The sequence below is a fragment of the Lynx rufus genome, unplaced genomic scaffold (assembly GCF_022079265.1).
Source record: "Lynx rufus isolate CCGP_SWC_20201006 ecotype Redwood Valley unplaced genomic scaffold, mLynRuf1.p SCAF_2, whole genome shotgun sequence".
In the NCBI taxonomy this organism is placed as follows: Eukaryota; Metazoa; Chordata; class Mammalia; order Carnivora; family Felidae; genus Lynx; species Lynx rufus.
Window position 1 is genome coordinate 62,704,314 of NW_025814834.1, and position 23,613 is coordinate 62,727,926.

The following is a 23,613-nucleotide window of genomic DNA, read 5'->3' on the forward strand; positions in this document are numbered from 1 at the left end:
CTTCATACAGGCTCTCCTTTCCAATGTAAACTGAGCAGGCTGATGGGGAGACAGAGAGCTTTTTCTGCATCTGCTGGGTTTTGATCACTTTTAACTCAAAATAATCTTTATGCCAAACTAGCACATTCTGGGGCATCTCATCCTTCACTCCTTCAATGGAAACCAAAAGCCAAATACCTCTTCACTACCACCCCTAATCTCAAGCTCTTGTTCATATCAGTGTGCTTGTATTCTTTCAGATATTTTTACATGCATTTTTATTATTTTCTATAAATACATATAGACTTTGCTATGCTTTAAGTATATAATTTAATAAATATGATATAAATTTTAGGATATAATTACAGTTGGGGACAGTGGAAATGGGATCAAATGGGATTAAAGTGTCCTGGTACTTATTTTTTCCATTCAATAACATGGCTTAAAGATCAACCCATGCCAACTTGATACCTGAAGAGTATTCCACAATGTGGGCATACTATAGTTTGTTTATCCATTCACTCGTTGGTGGATATTCAGGCTGTTTCTATTTTTTTCACTAATAGGATAAAAGCTGAAATGGTTTACACATGCCACATGTCGTATGTGATCTCTAACTTTTAAAAGGCTTCTTAGGTGGCAAACACCGGACATTTGTCGCTGAACATTTAGGATCCTACTACATAACTTAAAATGCAGAGACAGCAGACACTGATTGCCTCATCTTCTCAAGGTGGCCCAGTAAACAATTCCAGAGCAGAGGAGGAAGTGACTATGAAAAGGCTCTGCAGGTTGTGAAGAGTGCCCCTAGGTCACCACTCCATAGAATACACTGTGAATTGTTCAACTCTACCAGTGTCAAGCTTTGAACCCCCCTGCTGGGTTCCATTCTGCCACTTGCAAGAATCTGCTACCTGATTTGAACAGTATCTCTGGGTAATTAACTTGACATATGGGACACAGACCAAGATTTATTCAAAATATACACATGCTATAATTCTGCTGAAGTGAAATCATTTGAAAAAATTAAATAGTTGAGGATATTTCTTTAAAATCAGAAAACATGATATGAAAATGACACAGATATTAGAATCACAATGCTAGGCACTACACCCTCAGTAAATGTGAAAGATAGGTCCAGGTTAGAAAAGACATACATCAGGGCGCCTGGGTGGCTTGGTCGGTTAAGCGTCCGACTTCGGGACTTCGGCTCAGGTCATAATCTCACGGCCCGTGAGTTCGAGCCCCGCGTCGGGCTCTGTGCTGACCGCTCAGAGCCTGCAGCCTGTTTCAGATTCTGTGTCTCCCTCTGTCTCTGCCCTTCCCCTGTTCATGCTCTGTTTCTCTCTGTCTCAAAAATAAATAAACGTTGAAAAAAAATTAAAAAAAAAAAAGAAAAGACATACATCAGGGTCAATCCTTTGAAGCAGGGAAAAAGAGAGGAAGAGCTGTGCAAGAACTCTAGATGAGGAGGTGTCTGGAAGAAATAAATGTAGAAAAGAAAAATATCTTCTTCCTTTACCCTTTAAATTCCCAACTGGGACCTCTGTAACAAAGGGAAGATTGATAAGAAAAAAGCATACAAATTTATTGAATAGAAGTTTTACATGATATAGGAGCCTTAATAAGGAAAGGAAGACCTGAAAAAATGGCTAAACCTGAGTGGTTTTTTTTTTTACAAATTTATTTTTTTTTAAGATTTTTTTTTTCAACGTTTATTTATTTTTGGGACAGAGAGAGACAGAGCATGAACGGGGGAGGGGCAGAGAGAGAGGGAGACACAGAATTGGAAACAGGCTCTAGGCTCTGAGCCATCAGCCCAGAGCCTGACGCGGGGCTCGAACTCACGGACCGCGAGATCGTGACCTGGCTGAAGTCGGATGCTTAACCGACTGCGCCACCCAGGCGCCCCTAAACCTGAGTGTTTTTATGCTAGATTTGATGAAGAGTGGAGACTGCTGGAAAGAAGTGATAGGACAGACAGTATGCGGAGTGTGATAAACTGCGGGAACTTCGCAAGACCTAGTCATGCAGATCCCTCTCTATATCCACTCTCTTCAGAGATAAGGATGTTCATTTCCTCTGGATAAAGGGAAGGTACCTTTCACATGAAGGTTTTAGGACTTGCTTTGGAGAAAGGTCAGAAAGTCCTTCCTGCTCATGCCATTTCTCAAATTCCTCCAGCTTGAAATATTCAACATTTCAAGGTCGCATTTTTGGATGTGTCCTGAGCACCATTAAAAAAAAAAAAATGAACCTCAATCACATCTCAGCCTTAGATCACTGCTGTCTACAAAAAAAGAGGGTTTATGATTAACACCGATGATTATTTATTCCACAATAACTGAAGAAATTACTAAAAGCAGTGAGGAGAAAAGCAAAGATTTGTGCTTAAATTTCAAGTTTGTCGATTCCTTTGATTCTGATCCTTAATAACCTAACTCTGTCTCTTAATAACCTGACTCTGTCCCTAAAATAACACCATTTGCAATGTTAAGCTAATCCTTAAAATGTAAAGTTACCACATGAAATCACAGGGCTCCATAATAAACCCATTCTTAACCATTTACTATCAGTCAGTGACAAGATGTTCACCTCCTCTGGCTTTTCAGCCCTGCAAGAATCGATTTCAAAGATTTCAAGAATCTCAAGATTACATTATGTTCCCCAAGTCAGAGGTTCTTACTCCAGGCCTATGTTTGAGATTGGACGTGTTACAGAGCTTTATTAATCTTCGGTCACTACACCAACATTTCAAGTGTTCACAAAAGGCACGAGTTGCATTTTCTCTCTCTAAAGCACATTAGGGTACCTTTCTCTCCACTGTACCCTCCTTATGCAAACACACAGGACACACAAGCAAATCACCCATGCATGCAGAGTACAGGATAAAGTCAAGGATAATAGAAGGTATCATGTCAAGAGAGATGATGGAGGGGACAAATGGTGCATGGCTCACTGTCTGAGCCAGTGTGGTCATTTGCTGACACCCATTCTTCCACAAGAACTCAGCAATGCCATCGAGTCCAACTGCTAATGTCCACCATATCAAGGAAGCAGACCTTGCTCAAGGGCCAGCTAATGACCCTTTTCCTCAGTGGTCCTCTAAGCACAGAGTGGAAGCCTCAAGTCTATTTTTTTCACACAGTTTTAAATGCATAATCTGCTAATTTATGACTGTAAAGAGATGTGTTTCAAATAGATCAGGTTGTTTTCTAACTGTTTTCCTCTCACCCAATTCTGGACTGTTTATGTGTGTTCTGTGGGACTGTACTCATTGAAGGTGAATATTACGGTGTGTCTAAGCATTCCAGAGATACAGAATCACTCTCCAATTAGGGCAGCTTTTAAGAAAAAACAGCTTTATATGTGGTGGGATGTGACAGTGGGCCAGAGGACAGGCAAAGCTAAAACAGACCTGCTAGACATGTTGTGCTTTCCTGAAGTACTCATTTTTCTGGGGATAAGTTGTTTTAAACAGTTTTGTATGAAAATCATTAGACAGTGAGGGAGGAGGAGACAACAAAAAGTAGGACTTCTTCCTGCTTCCTGCACTAATTTAGGAATAAGATAAAGCAGTCAGCAGACTGGCTCCTAAATAATCCTTTATTACCAATAGAGCTGATCTTGGAGAATGTGACTTTCATCTGCAGGGAGTTGGGTTTTAAAACTGAAAGACAGAGTTAGACAAACTTATCTGGCAGGTCTTGGGCCTGGGGCTGGACCACCATAGGTCCTCACTCAGGGGCAGAGCCTTGGCCACTGAGCTGCCTGCAGGTTAAGAACAATCACCCAGGGCAGGCTGACTCTCCAAAGAAGACAGAAGGAAAAGGAGCTGGGACATGCCTCTCCAAACTCGCCATCGGCATATATCACTTCTGATCCTCTAGGATCTATCAATTTGATGCAATCAGAAAGCAGAAAATATACCAGTCATTTGAACAGGGAAAATTTAATGTAAATAATTATTTACTTGTGATAGGAGATTAGATACTGAGGAGTAAAGAGAACTCTAACAAATACAGGAAGAGCAGATACTGGGAAAGAGCTACTACCTCTAATTGAGACATAATACCCAAGGAAGAAACTAACTTAGACGGGACCATGACTCCAACCCAAGGCTGAAACTCAGACCTCACTGGAAAGGATGTGACTATGGCCCACAGGTGGTGAAGTTCTCTGAGGTGAGACAGGCCAGGGCTGGCAAACAGAAAACCACCTGCCACGATGCCTTTGACACTTAAGTGGGAAGCTGCTCGATGAGTACTGGTAAAACTTGCTGTAGGGTGAGTATCACTGGGTGTCCCAAATGCCACTAGTAGGCAAAAGCCACAGAAGCAAGAAACAAGTACACCAAAACCAGGAAGAGGACTCTTTTCTCCTGCAGTGGCCTTCCAGTGCCCTCTACTGACAAAGCCTAACATCTGCCATATGGCAAAGGAGGAATGTTTATGGAGTCTACTCCAGTAGCACAAAGCAGGCCAAAGAAGGGCAGAGTCAGAGCTGAAAAGCACTAAACTGATAACTGGTGCAGGAAGGAAGTGATGAGAAAACAGAGATGCTGGAGTGTTACGATGTTCTTTTTTATTTTTAGATGAAACTCCAGATTTAAAAAAAATTTCTATTTCAGGCTTACTATAGGCCACTTCCAGCCATCATCAGCTGAATAAATACAGTAGCCTCTGACATTAGGTGCACTTGCTGGATATATTTCAGAGGTAATGAAGAAATAATGGAAACCTTCTTCCCCTACTTAAAAAAAGCTGTTTTGTCATGGTGCATGAAACTTCCTCATTAAGACTCATTGCTTTCTATCCCAGAAGTTCCTTATTGAAATGGGAATGTTCTGGAAAGCATCCTACTGTAAACCTTCACTGGCCAAAACTTTACTTGGGATAAATGGCAGACAGGAATAAAAAAACGTAGAAAAAGGCACCCAAAACAAGGACAAGTGAGGGATAGGACCACAAACATGGACTTAATCTCTTCGTGGTTTTCCATTTCTATGGTTTCAATTTTGCATCAGCTGTAAAACTGAAGAGTCAGGTAGCATGACACTTCTTCTTACTCTTTCCTGTCTCTCTGCTTGTAAGATTTCTCTAAGAACAGAAAAGAATTAACTAAAGTCGGTATAGTTCAAACTCTTTTGCCAGGATAGTGGCCAGGATAATGGCCACAGAAGGGGAACTCCCTTCTCTTCTGGGCTCCCCTTGCTACCAACATAGGTACAAGGGCTAGATAGGGAGCATGCTGAAGGGAGTTGATAATGGTTCTTCACCTTATTCTCTCAAGCCTAGTCAGGAACCCACAACTCTCCTTCAGCTGGACCATTCTTCTGTAGACTCTTATTTCTGAGATCTATATCCTTAATTTCTTAAGAGCTTATTATGTATAAGCACTGTGCTTAGAATTTACTCGTTTAACCCTCACATAAATTCTGTGAGGCATGTTACACAATTCCTTGTTCCAGAGATAAAGAAATCAAGGGCTTAGAGAAGTTAAAAGGTTTGCAACGCAGGCAGCCTGGTCCCAAAGAGCACATTTGCAACCCACCACTGCGCAGTCCGGCTTCCCCACTTGGGAATTCCTCTTCATTAATTAGACAACACAACATCTTTAGAATCTGCCAGAGCAATTTACATCATATTAATGGGGGAATATGGGCCCAATTTGATAAACTAGCTTAAGCATAGTGCTCTTTGGATCACCAAGACATCAGCAAGCCAATCCAAAGAATATTTTGTTTGGGATGCAGAAGGATCAGCAATAGAGAGTATGAGCTGAGAATGTTTTCATCTGTTGAGTTTTATTCATCCTGTGTCATTCAGCTCCCTCCAAAGTCACAGCTGGTAAAACCAAATGGGTCATTTTACCACAATCAGACGAATGTCACAGTTCAAGAAGCACCATTTGTCTTCTAAGGCAAAGCCATGCACCTAATTACAACACACTGTTAATAAATTTATAATAGACAAAAAGAAATTGACTGCTATGGATTTTTTTTTCCTAGCAAAGCAAAACCATTTAAAGGGCAGATTGCAAATCTATTCTTTCTTTTATTGTTTCAATAAAGTTAGCAATATATTCTAGATAGGAAAAAACCAGGGCAGACCTCAGATGAACAGATTGTATCATCAGATCCTACCACATTGTCTCTAATGGGGGAAATTAACAGCTGAATATCAACACCTGTCACTGTGAGCAGACCCTGGCATACACACCAGGTAGGAAGGCTGTGCACTTCCTTAGAGCAATCTGAGCCCGGGCCACCAGAGACAATATGCATGCCAATGCCCATAGAAGCAGGTTCCATTTAAAATCAAGTAGATATACTAAATGCCAGGGGAGATGAAGCAGCAATTCCCGAGGATTGGTTGTTAACAATTGTGAGCTCTAAGACGTTTTAGAGAGACTGTGCTAACTGCAAGAATGGAATTACACAAACTTAAGCAGAGACTGGCCTCAGCAGGAACCGGTGAACGTTCATCCTCCTTCAAGGGCAAAAGGTACCCCCAAAACAGCACCCCCTCTCACACCTGGGTGGTTTGAGTCATGTCTCCCCTGGGTAGATTATGGTCAATTGTTTTCACCATCCTCAAGATCAATTACAATCATTGCTAGTAAATGAATTATGTCTCAAGTCCTGGCAGTTTGTGAGCAAGCCCAAGTGAGCAAGCCCCATTTATTTTTCTGACATTGTAAGCATGTCTTCTCTTCACAAGGGCTTTGGCTATTTTTCTCCTGGGTTGCCTAGCAACCTTTGAAGGGACAGAATTATGGGAGAGGGATGCTGGAGACATACTGATGAGTGAATGTGTATCTATATCACAGATTCCTTTTTAAAAACCAATCTGTTTGTTGTCCCCTCCTGGGGTGGGGGTGGGTGAAGGGCTGTGTGATAGTACTACAGTGCTGCTACTCTTCTAGCAGGAACACGCAATGCCAGCAAGTATGTTTATACAGGCATATTCAGCAAATGGGAGGTTATCACTGGTTACTGCATGTTCATAAAGATGAAGATGAATAAATACATCAAGTCATCAAAAACTTATTGAGAAAACACAATGCCCATTTGACTGTCTTCTCTTAAGGTCTCGGACCATGCCTGAGGAAAGCCTGTGACCTCTCTCATTTCAACCTAGTCGTGAGTGACCAGTGGATAATGCTGCATTCTTGTTTGCCTTGCGTCCTTTCTTTTGCTAAATTATATGTCCCTACAAAACTAACCCATTTTATTCAGGTGTCAAGTTTATTTGCAAGGAATTGAGCAAAGTAGTCTGCTGTAATTCTTCTAATTTCTTCTGTGTCTGTGATTACTTCTTTTTTTTTATTTTGTATGTTTAAGCTTTCTTTTTTCATGATTAGTTAACATCTATTTTGTTATTTTTATCCATAATAAACTCATGTTTTATATATTGGTTCTACTGTTTCTTATATTTTACTTCATTAACTTGCACTTCTATTTTATTAAATCCTTTCTACTACTTAGGTTTTAAAATTTTTTTTAATTTCTTGGTTGGGGAGCTTAATTTATTTACTTTCATTCTTTCTTGATTATTAATATAAGTATTTGGGGCTATGAATTTGCCTCTAATCCCTGCTTTAACTATTTCCCCTTAATTCTGATATGCAGTATTTTGATAACTATCATTTTGTATATATTCTTGCATTTCCATTTAGGTTTTTTAAAGATTTAGTTATTTTTGAGAGAGAGACAGAGACAGAGAGACAGGCAGAGAGATAGGCAAAGAGAGATAATCCCAAGCAGGCCCCACACTGTTAGGGCAGAGCCTAACATGGGGCTCAAACTCAGGAAGCTGTGAGATCATGACCTAAACCAAAATCAAGAGTTGGACGCTTATGGGGTGCCTGGGTGGCTCAGTCAGTTAAGCATCCGACTTCATCTCAGGTCATGATCTTGCAGTTTGTGGGTTCGAGTTCCACATCGGGCTCTGTGTTGATGGCCCAGAGCCTGGAGCCTGCTTTGGATTCTGTGTCTCCTGATCTCTCTGCCCCTCCCCTGTTCACACTGTCTCTCAATAATAAATAAATGTTAAAAAAAAAAAAAAGAGTTGGACGGTTAATGGACTGACCTACCCAGATGCCCTCATTTAGATTTTTTTTTTAACCTGAGTTATTAAAGGTGGTTTTGTTTTTCACACCTAGCTGGTGGGAAATTTTTGTTTTCTGTGTTTATTTCTAGTTGGACTGCACTGTGATCAGAGAATGCTGTCTGCACTGTTTATATTTATAGAATTTCAAAATGTCTTTATAGCATTTGTAGTAGATAAAAATAAGTATATATTTATTAAATAAGTATATATGTTTAAGTATAGTACACTTATATAATATATGCAATATAAATATATATTACTGTACAATTATATAAAAATATAGGGGCACCTAGCAGGCTCAGTCAGTTAAGCATCTGACTTAGTTTCAGCTCAGGTCATGATCTCACAGGTCATGAGTCTGAGCCCCATATCAGGCTCTGTGCTAACAGTGTGGAGCCTGCTTGGGATTTGCTCTCTCTCTGTCTCTCTCTCTCTATCTGCCCCTCCCCTGCTCTCTCTCTCTCAAAACAAAAAAGTAAACTTTTAAAATTCTATAAAAAGTATATAAAGATCAAACCTTGTCCCTTACAAATAGAGAATGCGCTTTTCAAGTGCCTCTCAAACATTCATAAAAACTTATACCATTGGGTTTGTTTATGTATTATGTCTGTCATGGATTGGAAGAAGTGCAATAAATAACTTCTGCAAGCGTGTATATCTCCTTGCAATTTCAGTAGTTTGTAGTTTCTATTTTATGAAAATGATGCCATAAGTAGGTATACTTCTTATATCTTCATTAAAAAACAGCATTTATTGGGGCACCTGGGTGGCTCTGTCAGTTAAGCATCCAATTTTGGCTTCGGACCTGATCTCACAGTTTGTAAGTTCAAGCCCCACCATCAGGCTCTGTGCTGACAGCTCAGACTCTCCCCCAGACCGTGGCCAGGTGACCTCTCCACGTTGCTGAAGTGGAGGCACAGAGCCTGCTTCAGATTCTGTGTCTCCCAGTCTCTCTACCCCTCCCCAGCTCACATTCTCTCTTTCTCAAAAATAAACATTTTTTAAAAAATAGCATGTATTAAAAAGTGCCCTTCTTAGACTAATTTAATGGTTTGGGTCCTGGATTCAATGTTGTCTAATATTAAGAACACAAATTATAATTATTGCTTCGTAAAACCTTCTTTTAAAGAAATTGAGGGGCGCCTGGGTGGCGCAGTCGGTTAAGCGTCCAACTTCAGCCAGGTCACGATCTCGCGGTCCGTGAGTTCGAGCCCTGCGTCGGGCTCTAGGCTGATGGCTCAGAGCCTGGAGCCTGTTTCCGATTCTGTGTCTCCCTCTCTCTCTGCCCCTCCCCCGTTCATGCTCTGTCTCTCTCTGTCCCAAAAATAAATAAATGTTGAAAAAAAAAAATTAAAAAAAAAAAAAGAAATTGAGAGAACATGAGAAAAATACATTTAAAGAGTCTTTCATAATTAACTCACATGTTAACCATGTTACCATGTTTCTTTTGCTCTTTATTTCTTGCTATGGATTTCAGTTACCATCTGTTATAATTTCCTTTCAGCCTGAAGGACAACCTTTAGTATTCCTAATAAGGCAAGTCAGTTAACAAGTTCCCTCAATGTTTATCTAGGATTACTTTGATTTTGCCTTAATTTTTGAGGATAGGTTTGCTAGATATAAAACTATTGGCTGACAATTTTTTCTAGCACTTGGCAAATGTGATTCCATTGCCCTCTGAGTACCATTTTCAGGTGAGAAGTTGGCCATAAATCACATTGACATTCCTCTGTATATTCTCAGTTGTTTTTCCCCTGTTGATTTCAAGATTTTGTCTTCATCTTTAACAGATTTGTATAGGTATTTATCTTACTTTGGGTTTATCGAGCTTTTGGTTTTACATAGTCTGTTTTTCATCAAACTTGAGATGTCTTCACGAATTATTTCTCAAATACTTGTTCTGGACCCTTATCTCTCTTACCTCCTTCCTGGACTCCCTTTAAATGTCTGTTGAAATTTATGATGGTATCCCACAGGACTTTGCAGCTGTTTTCATTTTTCTTCTATTTTTTTTTTCTTCTGTATTCTTCAGACTGGTTAATTTCTACAGACCTCCTTTCAGGTTCACTAATTCTTTCTTTTACCAATTAAATCTGAGTTCTATTGACTTTGTCATTTTAATTATACTTTTTACTGTCATTATGGTAGAACAGAGGCAGCCTAGTATGGTGGAAAAGAGCACAGTTCTATTGTCAAGCTTCAAAAATTCAATTTGCCACCATTTATTAGCTGTGTGACCTTAGGCAATATTACTTGGCTTCTCTCTACCTTGGATTTTTCATCCCTGTAGTGCAGTTTGAGAATTGATATAATACATATAAACCATTTAGAACAGAGCCTGACAAAGAGTACCCAATAATTCTTTGCTATTATTATTACTGCTGAGGTATTGGTCATCAATATCAGACATGGTCCAGAATTAATTTTGTACTATAAGCCTGAAATCTGATGTAAGAGGAATAAGCCCCATGTATGTGATCCCTTTAATCATTCTTCCCAAGTTCCAGTTTCACTATGTTTGTTCCATTGGTATATTTGGGTTTCTCTAAATTACACTATAGTTACACCACTGGGCTAATGCTCTGCCCACTTGGTGAGAACTTTCACATATGACACAAAATTTTCTAGCCTCTTCTCTGGAAGGCCTGGACCTTGATGCTCATGCTTATAGGTGCTGTCATCATACTCCAACCCATACTAAAGCCCCCCCCCCTTTTTTTTTCTATGAACTGTTATCATGCCATAGAACTTTGGGAAACATTGCCCTACACCAAGCTGCCTCAGAGGAAAGTCAGGGAAGGCCAGATAGAGCGAGGCTGGAGACTTCTGGGAGCAGGACATATCTCTGAGCAACCTCCTGCCTTTCACCAAACATTATCCTTGTCTTCAAGTAAAAAGGGACTCTGGTGATGGGACAAAGTGGACCGTTATGATGAGGATAAGGAACAAATCAAAATATACAGATGTACTTACGATAAGATAGAGAATCTTCCCAAAGTGGCCCTAACTCATTGTTTTTCAAAATGGAGTTTACAACACATGTACATCAGAATCACCCAGGAAATGCAGTAAACATGAAGATTCCAAGACAACACCCAGACCTAATGAAACAGAATCTCTGAGAATGGGGCCCAAGAATCTGCATTTTAAAAAGTTCCCTAGGTGATTCTGCCACAACTAGAATTTGAAAAGCATAGCCTTAGGTAGTCAACAACAGCTGTGAGACTTTTCCAATTAAATCAAAGTCACAAACGGAAATGAAAAGGGCTTGAGATGCATCCAGTGGGGGACGATTTAGTTCCATGGTAAGTAACCACATCTCAATGAGACCAGCATTCCTGGGGATGACTATTCCATGGTCTATCAGATCTCTTCATTAGGGAACCTCCCTGCTATTCCAGCTAAGTAGGTTTCCTTAATTTGATCCTATTACTCCCATGCTTTATACAAAGCTGAGTATAGTAATTATACTCAATAAACAAAAATGCTATATAGATGCCATGCCAGGCTCATGATTCCATTCAATTACTCTCAAATGGTCACATCTCCCTACAAAGCGAGGGTCAACCTAGCTGTGCAAGCAAGCTTCTTTAAGTCTCAAATCTCGATTTGGATGAGTAGTGCCATCTTCAGAGTCAAGTGTACAGCCATCAATGGCCTCATTCTTGCAAACAGATGGCATTCTCACAGCTCCTCAGCCACATTATAAAAATTGGGGCTCAGAGGGCTGTTCAAGATGGAGGCACTTAAGGAAACTGGAATGTGACCATAGCTATTGACTCTGTTATAAATGCTGTGATTTCCTGGCCTTGAGAAAAGGACCACGAATAGGATAGCATCAGTATCCTAACAACCAAATGGAATGAGCCAAAGCAGCAGGAGAGATGTGGATTGCACATCAGGAAATATCTGCTGACTATCTAGATTATTAGGGATGGCAATAAGCTGCCAAGAGAGGTGGTATGGTATCCCCTGCAGGTCATTATAAATTGAAATACAATCTTCTAAGATAATTTCCTGCCCAGATATGGGTGAATAGATAAGATAAACCTTTTCAGATTTCAGAACAAAGATTCTATGAGCATTCAGAAGATGCAGTTAGAGAAGACTGTTCTTGGGAATATCAACAACAAAAAAGCTCCTTGGAAGAGTAAATGATCCACTTAGAGATCATTTGAAGAATTTCAGTTGATTTTCCTGGGAACAACTTGGTTTAGGAGCAACTGGGAAAGAGTTCAGTGGATTGGTACACCCAAATAATTCAAATAATTAACTTTAAATCAAATACACCTCATCATTTATACCCACAAACACATATATGAATGTGTATATAAACGTGTGCATATATTGTTAGAGTTCTGGAGGTTGTAACACTTGGAATTCTAAGTATGGAATACTTGGCAAATAATTTCACCTAAAAATTCAATGACAATTAATAGTGATTCTGCCTACAAAAAAAAATATAATGTTCTCTGGAATCATCTCTGAAATAGCCCAGTCATCTGCCATTTTGATGTCACATTTGTGCTGATCTGCCTAGATCCTGGGAGGTAAAGAACATAATCTTTCCAGATACCTGTCAGGACAAGAGTTCTAGTCAGAGAGAGAAGCTATGGATGCAAAAACCTGCAGAATGTGGGCTTTAAAGTCAGATTACCTGGATTCAAATCCCAGGTCCACTGCTTACTGTCTGCATGGGCCTAGGCAATTTCTTAACCCACTCCCCATCAAGCCTCAGTCTCATCATCTGTGAAGTGGGATAGCAACAATACATACATTATTGAGATCAAGCGAGGTAAAAAAAAATCAATGTAAAACATTAAATGTAATGTCAAAAACCAAGTAAACAATTCAACAAGTGATGTTAAAATTGCCCTTATTATAAACTATAAGTAACTCATGAATCTCTTCACTCTAATTCTCCAGATTATCCCTCATATTATATGATAAATTTATGAGGAATCAGTCTGCAAAATAAAGCAGACTCCCAGGAATCTTAAGTTAAATGCTGCTTCTAATTCTTGAAACTTCAGTCTTTTCAGAAGCAAAAGAGATGAGGCACTGTGTGGGGCCTATAAATCTCAAGAACCAAAAAATAACAATGAAACAGAACAAGAAGATGTATGTGATCTGAAGAAAACTTGACTGTGCTAAAAGTGTCACTCAAGGCCTTAACCACCTAATACAAATTCCACACAGTTAATGAGCTCTTATAATGAATGGGTGACACTAAATGGAATATATGGATATTGGTGGACCACCCTCAAGGAGCCAAACTGGGGACAAAACTGAATAATGCAGAATAATGCAGCCTCAGTGTGTTCTTTTGCACATTGTAACTCCAGAGATTTACTTCCAGCAGGAGATGCTTTTCTTCCAACACTTCCCATTCTAAGCTTATTTAATTAATTATTTATTTAAGTCATTTCTATACCTAACATAAGGCTCGAACTCATGACCCAAAGATCAAGAGTGGCATGACTGTCCCATTGAGCCAGTCAGGCGCCCCCCACCCCCAACACTTCCCATTCTAGAAGGACTTTATATCTCTGTCAACTAACTGAAATCTTACCCTTCTGTTAGGACTTACCTCTCCCCACAGCCATCCCAAGACATTTAACTTAAAATATATTGCTCCTTACTTGAATATTCATTCATTCATTCCATACTGCTTAATTGAGTACCTACAAACAATACATAACAGTGTATAAAACTCTGCTCAGAGTTGATATGGACGTATTTTTGTATATATGCTTCCCTTTTCTTAGCGATATTATTCTCTGCCCTTGACAAGTTAAAGATCCAATGAAAGATCACAAGATGGAGCAGCACAACTGAAGGAATTTAGGGGAGGGAGAGAATGCACCGAGTGGGAGCCAGCAAATGGCATCCTAGCCCGTCTGCAAGAGATAGTACCAGGAAGGATTAAAGTGAAGAGGGAAGATCACTTCATCGGGAGGAGTGCAACTTCAACATTTCCCTCAGAATCTAGCACTGCGTGGTGAATTCATGACAACTGTTGGATGAATGAATATATGAATTAATGAAATAGTGCCTATTTAACCCTCATCCAGGAAAACTGGCAAGTCAGGTCCTGGCTCAGGTTATTGAGGTATTCTGCGGAGAAGTGCTTATCAGAATCTGGCCACAGTACCAATTTTAAACTGCACATTAAGTAAGCATAATAAAAGATGTGAGCTGGGAAGAGAATAGCCAGCAGGATGTTATTTTTCTGAGAATGGCATATGAGTATGTATTGGATGAGGGGATATTAGAGGGGGAGGCAGTAGGGAGGGAGCAGAGGCCCCTTCTTCCCCCTTATCCATTAGGCTTCTGGTTCACTAAAACCCAATTGGATCCTTGTGTTCTTTCCTGGGCCAGTAATGAATGGCAGTAATTATCCATGCAGGGCTCTGTGTGAGTCACGAGGCAGCTCTGGCTCTCATCGCCTTGCAATTTTGAGCAATGTGTGTGTGTTTTTCACCCACTACCATTGAGAGGTGGAAAAATAGATTACAATTACATTCCGGCTGGCTTTTGAAGACTTGATAGACAGCTGGAAAGAAATCTTCCCTGCAGCTGCCGGGATGAGAGGGTGGCCAAGAGGTGGGTGTGGAGAAAAAAAGAGAGGCCCTGTCAGGAGAGAAGGAAACCAGACAAAACGGATTCAGTATATCCTCAAAGGTATTTTTAAAAGATCAGGGTTGTTAATATTAAAAACAAATCTGGTGTCCAGGTGGCTGGCTGCCTTTCTGTGGGAAGTAGGTCCCTTTCAGGAACATTTTGGGTGTTCAGGTCCAAAGATGCTATCACTGGATCATACGCAGCAAGATCAGACGTGAACTGAGGCTGGCCCTGAGGATAGATGCAGCCCACAGCTCTGAATCAAAGGGCTCAGCCGCAGGTTTCTCCCTCTGCATCTGGAATCACTTTCCTAGGTTACAGTTGATGTGTTTCTCCAAGAGGTTAGATGAGATGATTTCTATCTTTCCTTCCACTCCACTCTAAGTCTTTTTTAAGTAAAGGAACCCTCATGTACTTACTGAACTTACTATATGCTTGCCACTATGCCCCATGTGTCAGCCCCATGTACATATCCCATGTAATCCAGACCACTCCCCTCAGAAGGAAAGGTCATAACCCTCATTTTACAGAGGAAGAAAGTGAAGTTCAGAGAGGTGAAACAACTAGCTTGCTAACGTTAAATGTCAGGGTGAACAACCCAGGCGGGTCAACTTCAAAAGGAGTCTCCCACCCACAGTGCAACACTGAGCCTTCATCCAGCCACAGGGTTCTGTGGTTCTCTGAAATATCATCTCACAGGCCCTGGAACCTATTACTGAACCTATTATCACCTTATCAAGGATCAGTCAACCACAGTGTGGCACACAGGAACACACCCATACGAACAAGGAGAGAACAAGAAAGGCCCCATGCACTAAGTATGGTTCTGGGAGAAAGGGTCTCAGTGGGGCACTGATAGACAAAGGCAGAAGCTTTTGTGCAGGGGACAGTCACAGGTAGGGCAAAGAATAGCAAAGCTGAGGTACAAAGACAAATTCAACCTACTTCCCATCTTGCCTTAGACTAGCCCTGATGTTGGGTTGTTTGTAGAGTCCCATACACACCCATCCTAGCCAACACTGGCAATTCTGTCCCAACAAGCTGAAGACATTTCAAAAGGACAGGCAAGGGCACACTGGTTGTGCAGCATGAGTGTTCACTAGGCCCTCATTCCCACAGTGCAAGGTGGGGCCTTTTGAATGTATGAAGATGATAGGTGTATCTTTAGATGGAGCTTATTCACGGAGTCAGACATCCTCAAACAAGTCTCAGCATCAGGAAACCAAGATGGAGGAATTGTCATAAACTCCTCAGGCTATAGAAGACCTTGTAAGTCTTCCTTAACTTGCATGGAGTATCTCCTAACAGAAATTATACCGTGGCCTCCTACTCACAAAAATAAATAAGAAAATGATTAAAACAAAAACAAAACAGGGGCGCCTGGGTGGCTCAGCTGGTTAAGTGGCCAACTTCGGCTCAGGTCATGATCTCACGGTTTGCAGGTTCGAGCCCCGCAGTCAGGCTCTGTGCTGACAGCTCAGAGCCTGGAGCCTGCTTCAGATTCTGTGTCTCCCTCTCTCTCTTCCCCACCTCTGCTCTCACTTTGTCTCACTCTAGCTCTCAAAAATAAATAAATGTAAAAAAAAGTGTTTTTTAAATAAAAATAAAAAATAAAACAAAAACAAAACATACCCTGCTCTGGAACTGCTGACCCACATCTGACCTTTTTCTCAACTCAATGGAGTGAATACAGGTTACAGGCCTAACAGGCGGGTGTGGCATTTCATTTAGGGCCTAACCAAGAACTATTCATTCTTGTTTTGTTTCCAGCTTCCCTTAGGACAGATAGATCTGGATCACTAAAAACTCATGGGTAAGATAGAAGGACAGGAAAGACAAATACCTTTCACCTGCTAATAGCCACCCTCCAGGCTAAATGCAATGTGCCTGCAGTTTTTCATTCATTCATTCTTGTTGTTGAAACGGCACATCAAAGCAAGAGAGGCAGATTGAACTAGGCATGAAGGATGCAGAAGTATAGTAAAAGACTTTATTTTTAATTTATAAAATATTCTGCAGTATTTTATTTCTATTACAATAAAAAAAACTAAAAATCTGGAAAGCAAGAAAGCCAATTACTCCAAGTAGTAGAGGGAGCAATGCTAATATGTTTATTATTCTCCTCTAAAATAGATACCCAGCTGTCTAAATCCTACAATCCCATAGTAGCTAAAAAAAGAAACACCATGGCTACAACACAAATGAAATATCGATAGCTCCTCTACATGTAACTTACATACATTTGTAGATATGTGGGTATAAAATTCCCACTCCATATGAGGACTGGGGAACTCACCAGCTTTAAGTGCTACTATAACTCAGACAACGATTGTAGGTAAACATGTCCCCTAAACTGCAGGTAGGCACAATTTCCCTAACAGATGGAAGGGATTTCAACAGTCCTCTAATCTCTAGAGAATGTGGTTAGTATAGTGGTCTACACGGACTACATGGAGCTGCCAAGTAAAATATTCAGAAAAGTCTCCTTTATCTTTAGCTAACTGCAAAATAAACATTTCCACTTTTCACCACCAGCCTTCCAGGCAGGGTTTGCTTGGATGGCATTTTGCCTATTGGTTTGGATCAAACACAGATCACTATTTAAAAACTGGTCTGGGGGCACCTGGGTGGCTCAGTCGGTTAAGTGTCCGACTTAGGCTCAGGTCATGATCTCGCAGTCCGTGAGTTCAAGCCCCGCATCGGGCTCTGTGCTGACAGCTCAGAGGCTGGAGCCTGTTTCAGATTCTGTGTCTCCCTCTCTCTCTGACCCTCCCCCATTCATGCTCTGTCTCTCTCTGTCTCAAAAATAAATAAACATTAAAAAAGAAAAAAGACTGGTCTGGTCAGTAATTTCTTTGTTCGGTAATATACTAATTAGACATAGTAAGCTTTTACTGAAGGCCAGGAGTCATATTGGATATTAGGGGTGCCTTCCTCATGCTCCAGTTGCTTACAAATTAATCACTGGTAGGTAAATGGACCATTACAAAATACTGCAGGGGAGTCCTAGCTGGATGGATCACAGAAGAATGCTGGACCAGATTTTGGCCCCAGCTATCATTTCATCCTATTCCATATTAGTCTTAAAGGTGTTCACAACATAACATCATAGTAAACCCTAGCTTCTCCCTGGAAACATAAGTGACTGTGAAAAAAGATGAACACCTGAAGAAATGCGCATTTTAGGACAGATGGCTGTGTTAGTGATAGAAAGGATGGAGAAGAAGGTGTGCAAAGAAATAAGACAATCTTAGCTTCAAGGAAAAAACTATCCCGTGCCAAAACAATACTGAAAAATAAGAACAAAGAATACAAACACTTCCATACTTCAAAACTTACTACAAAGCAATGGTAATCAAAATGGTGTGGTGCTGGCATAAGGACAGATAGATAATTGGAATAGAATTGCGTGTCCAGAAATAAAGCCACATATTCATGGCTGACTGATTTTCAACAAGGGTGCCAAGACCATCCTATAAGGGAAAGAACATTCTCTTCTGTTGGGTGCTGGGACAATTGGATATCCACATGCAAAACAATGAAATTGGATCTATACCTCATACTACATACAATAACCAACTCAAATGGATGAACAATCTAAATAGGAAAGCTCAAACCATAAAACTCTTAGAAGAAAACATATGAGTAAATCTTCATGACCTTAGATTTGGCAATAGAGTCTTAGATATGACACTAATAAGTACAAGCAACAAAAAGAGAAATAAACTGTGCTTCAAAGGACACCATCAAGATATTTAAAAGACAACCCACAAAATGGGAGAAAATATTTGCAAATCATGCATCTGATAAGAATCTAATATCCAGAAAACATACACATACATACATATACATGTATATGTGTATATAAATATGTATACACATGTAAAACTCTTATAACTCAACAACAAAAAGGCTGTTAACTTATAAAAGGGACTAAAGACTTTAACAGACATTTCCCCAAAGGAAATATAAAAATGGCCAACAACCACATGAAAATACATTCAATGTCATTAATCATTTGGGAAATAACAAAATCAAAACCACAATTAGGTACCACTTCACCACTTCTCATTAGGCTGGGTATAATTTTTTTAAAAATGGAAAATAACAAGTATTGGAGAGGATGGGGAGGAACTGGAACCCTTATACTTTGCTGATGAGAATGTGAAATGGTGCAGCTGCTGTGGAAAAGTTTGGTGGTGCCTCAAGAAGTTAAACAAAGAATTATCACAGAATTGAAAACAAATACATATACATGCATGTTCACAGCATTACTATTCACAATAGCTAAAAGGTGAAAACAGCTCAAACATCCATCAATGGATGAATGGATAAACAAACTAAGGTATATAGATACAACGGCATATTATTCATCCATAAAAAGGATTGAAGTACTGATATACTGCAGTGTGAATAAACCTTGAAAACATTACGCTAAATGAAAGCCAGACACAAAAGGCCACATATAGTATAATCCCATTTATATGAAATAGCCAGAATAGGTATATCCATAGAGATAGAATGCAGACTGGTGGTCACCAGGGGCTGGTGGAGAGGGGGAATAGGCAAGAACTGCTTACCGGACACAGGGCTTCCTTTTGGGGAGACGAAAATGTGCTGGAAATAGAAGTGGTGGTTGCACTAACACTGTGAATATGCTGAAATATAATCACTGAACCGTTCACTTTAAAATGGTAAATTTTAGGGGCGCCTGGGTGGCTCAGTCGGTTGAGCGTCTGACTTTGACTCAGGTCATGATCTCGCGGTTTGTGAGTTTGGTCCCGGCGTCGGACTCTGTGCTGACAGCTCAGAGCCTGGATCCTGCTTCGGATTCTGTGTCTCCCTCTCTCTCTGTTCCTCCCTTGCTCATACTCTGTTCTCTCTGTCTCTCAAAAATAAATAAATGTTAAAAAAAAATTAAAAATAAATAAATAATAAAATGGTAAATTTTATGTTGTATGAATTTTGCCTAAAAAAAATCCAGTAACTTAAAATTAAAATAAAATAAAATAAAATGTCTAAAGAACATTCATTCATTCATTTCACAATAGGGAAGGGTCCAATGGGGAAATACTAGTATGTATTAGGCACTGTGCTGAGGATAAAATGGTGAGTATAACCATGCCAGTCTAATGGCACAGATAGACCTTAATCAAATAATCACTGTCATGAAGCATAAGCACTATGAATGTGATAGAAGGTTTCTGGATCAGGGAAGGCTTCTCTGAAATGTCAAAAATGAGCTGAGTTAGAAAAGTTAGAGGTAATAACTGCAGTGAGGAAGGAGGGGTTAGGGCTGTGGTGGAGAGAACATTCCATTCAGTGGAAACAAGGCATGCAAAGATCATGTGGCAAAGGCAAAAAGGAAGCCAGTACATCCTTGGCATTTGAAAAATTTATCAGTAACAGTTTTGACTATTTGCAAGCCACCCACAGGTTTATTAAATGTAGTAATTTACAATTTTGCAGAGACACTGATTTAAACTGTGAGGCTGTGTGAGTGGCCCTAGTCAACTTTGCTACATTCACTACCACATTTTCACTTATTGTTGAAGGGGCCACTTAAAAATCTTCACACACTCTGTGGCATTTCATGAGGGAAATTACATGCCTTAGTAGTATATATGATTTCAAAGACGTTTAGAGGTCCCCCTTGAGAATATCCAGTGTTCTGTGTATACAACAGAGAGAGTATATCTTGGGTAAATAGGCCAGATTTGGCCACAAAATGTGTTTAGCCTGCATGGCCTTAAAACTAAGATTTTGAATGCCTTCTGGGAGGGAATGACCTCTCTAGTCTAGCCCCAGGCTCCTCTACCTCTTACTGTCTAATTTGACAACACCAATCTGTTTCCCTATTTTCACTTTCTGTTTGGCCTCTGACTACATTTGAATTTGTGCTCCCCTCTAAAAGAACAAGCCTATGAGGGTATGCTTGGTTGACTTTTGGTGTTGTCTTTCTTGAAGGTTGGGGAGGGGAGGAGCATGAGAGTCTAATCAAAAAAGTTGTGCAGGAATGTGAGACGCAAAGGATCTTTCATTAACCATAATACAGAATTAAATACAGATACAGAATTATAGCAACAAATAAAAGGTGACTGAGAGAAAGGTGATTAATAAAATCAATGCCTGAACCCAGCCCCCTTGGACTGTGAAGCACAGAAACCCACATATACCCAGAGTATGCCCAGCACTAAAGACCCTATCTGAGATCAAGGGGAAGGCAGCATGATCCTTACAAGAGTCAAGATTGTCGTGGGAACGGTGATTTTTGCACATCCACTGACAGAGATCTTAGCATGGAGAATGCAATCTATACCCACCAGGCCCAGGGAGATGCCTTTGTGCAGAGAAGGAGAGGTACATATGTCTTACTGTAAGCAACATGGCTACAAAAATAATTACAGAAGGCAATGGTTTCTTTGATTTTTTGCTTCCAGATTTCTGCACGTTAGAAAGGGCTCCAAAGGGCACCGCCTACAGCAATTACAGCATCTCCTTGCAATGTTGCAAGAACAGAACATTCATGTTTTCCCAGAACTATTATCACAGTATGTTCTGAGACAATAGGGTTCAATAGGGCAAACAAAAGGCTGGAAATAGGAGGCCAGTACATTCAAATCATTTTGCCCTAGCCATTCACTCAATAAATATTTATTGAGTACTTACCATGAGTCAGAGCAGGCCAGACACGGAGACAGAAAAGAATGACTTCTCATTTTTAACTGAGACAAATCATTCCCTCGGTCTGTGACACAAAGGGTCTTGCCTTCACACTTCAATTGTAGTCCCAAGGAAACTGCCTTTGACATTATCGCTGCCACATTCTACAATGAATAGCCTCTGGAAGGGTAAATGTAGAAAAACAGCCAGAAATATCTAGGGGGGAACAAATGAGGACTCACCCTGCAGCTAAAAAAAATATACCTTAAAGTAATGAAAACAGTGTGGTACTGTTTTAATCACAGAACAGAATACAAAGTGCAGAAACAGACCGATGTGTATGTGATATTTTAGTGGAAGATAAACAGGCATTTCAATCATTGAGAAAGGATGAGCTAACCTGTATAGTAGTAGATGATGAAGAATGTGTCCTGTAGTACTGGACATATTTTCATATTTTAATAAGTTATTCATATTTTAATAAGTAATTACCTTCCTACTCGAATTAATCATAAATATAAGTTCCATATGGCCTAGAAATCCAAATATCTAAATATTTATATTATCTAAATATAAAACCTCAAATGATAAAATAAACTTTTAAAATCTTAAGATAGGAAAGAGTTTCATGAGCATGACATAAAATTCAAAAACCATAAACAGAAAAATTGAGATTTAACTGCATGAAAATTTCAAATTCTGTACAGAAAAATAAAATTAGAAGCCCCTACCAAAAATACAGGAAAAAATACCTATAATATATATCAAAGGATTAAGAGCCACATTATAAGCATCTACAAATTACTGAGAATATACGAAACCCCATTCGAAAAATGATGAAAAACATGAACAAGCAATTCACTTAAATGAAGTGCAAATAGCCAAAAACATAGAAATATGTTAAGCTCTACCAATAATCAAAGTAATGAAAATAAAATGATTTTTACCCACCATATTGGAAAAAATGTTGAAGACTGATAATACCCACTGTGGATAAAAATGTAGGGGAATGGGTGTTCTCATTTACAGTTGGAGAAAAATACAAATTGGCACAGCCATCTTTTTTTTAATATGAAATTTATTGTCAAATTGGTTTCCATACAACACCCAGTGCTCATCCCAACAGGTGCCCTCCTCAATGACAATCACCCACTTTCCCCTCCCTCCCACCCCCCCGTCAACCCTCAGTTTATTCTGTTTTTAAGACTCTTTTATGGTTTGCCTCCTTCCCTCTCTGTAGCTTTTTTTTCCCCTTCCCCTCCCCCATGGCCTTCTGTTAAGTTTCTCAGGATCCACATAAGAGTGAAAACATATGGTATCTGTCCTTCTCTGTATGACTTATTTCACTTAGCATAACACTCTCCAGTTCCATCCACGTTGCTACAAAAGACCGTATTTCATTCTTTCTCATTGCCAAGTAGTATTCCATTGTATATATAAACCACAACTTCTTTATGCATTCATCAATTGATGGACATTTATAATTTGGCTATTGTTGAAAGTGCTGCTATAAACATGGGGGTACAAGTGCCCCTATGCATCAGCACTCCTGTATCCCTGGGGTAAATTCCTAGCAGTGCTATTGCTGGGTCCTAGGGTAGATCTATTTTTAATTTTTTGAGGAACCTCCACCCTGTTTTCCAGAGCGGCTGCACCAGTTTGCATTCCCACCCACAGTGCAAGAGGGTTCCCATTTCTCCACATCCTCTCCAGCATCTATAGTCTCCTGATTTGTTCATTTTGGCCACTCTGACTGGTGTGAGGTGATATCTGAGTGTGGTTTTGATTTGTATTTCTCTGATGAGGAGCGACGTTGAGCATCTTTTCATGTGCCTATTGGCCATCTGGATGTCTTCTTTAGAGAAGTGTCTATTCATGTCTTCTGCCCATTTCTTCACTAGATTATTTGTTTTTTGGGTGTGGAGTTTGGTGAGTTCTTGATAGATTTTGGATACTAGCCCTTTGTCTGATACGTCATTTGCAAATATCTTTTCCCATTCTGCTGTTTGCCTTTTAGTTTTGTTGATTGTTTCCTTTGCAGTGCAGAAGCTTTTTTATCTTCATGAGGTCCCAATAGTTCATTTTTGCTTTTAATTCCCTTGCCTTTGGAGACATGTCAAGTAAGAAATTTCTACAGCTGAGGGCAACCTGCTTTCTCCTCTAGGGTTTTGATGGTTTCCTATCTCACATTCAGGTCCTTCATCCATTTTGAGTTTATTTTTGTGAATGGTGT

At 39.9% G+C, this 23,613-nt stretch overlaps 1 protein-coding gene across 1 annotated transcript in view; it reads right to left on the bottom strand.

The window, feature by feature from the left end:
* MYO3B (myosin IIIB) overlaps positions 1-23,613 on the bottom strand; it is a 406,696-nt gene that overhangs the window by 275,920 nt on the left and 107,163 nt on the right. The window lies entirely within an intron of this gene.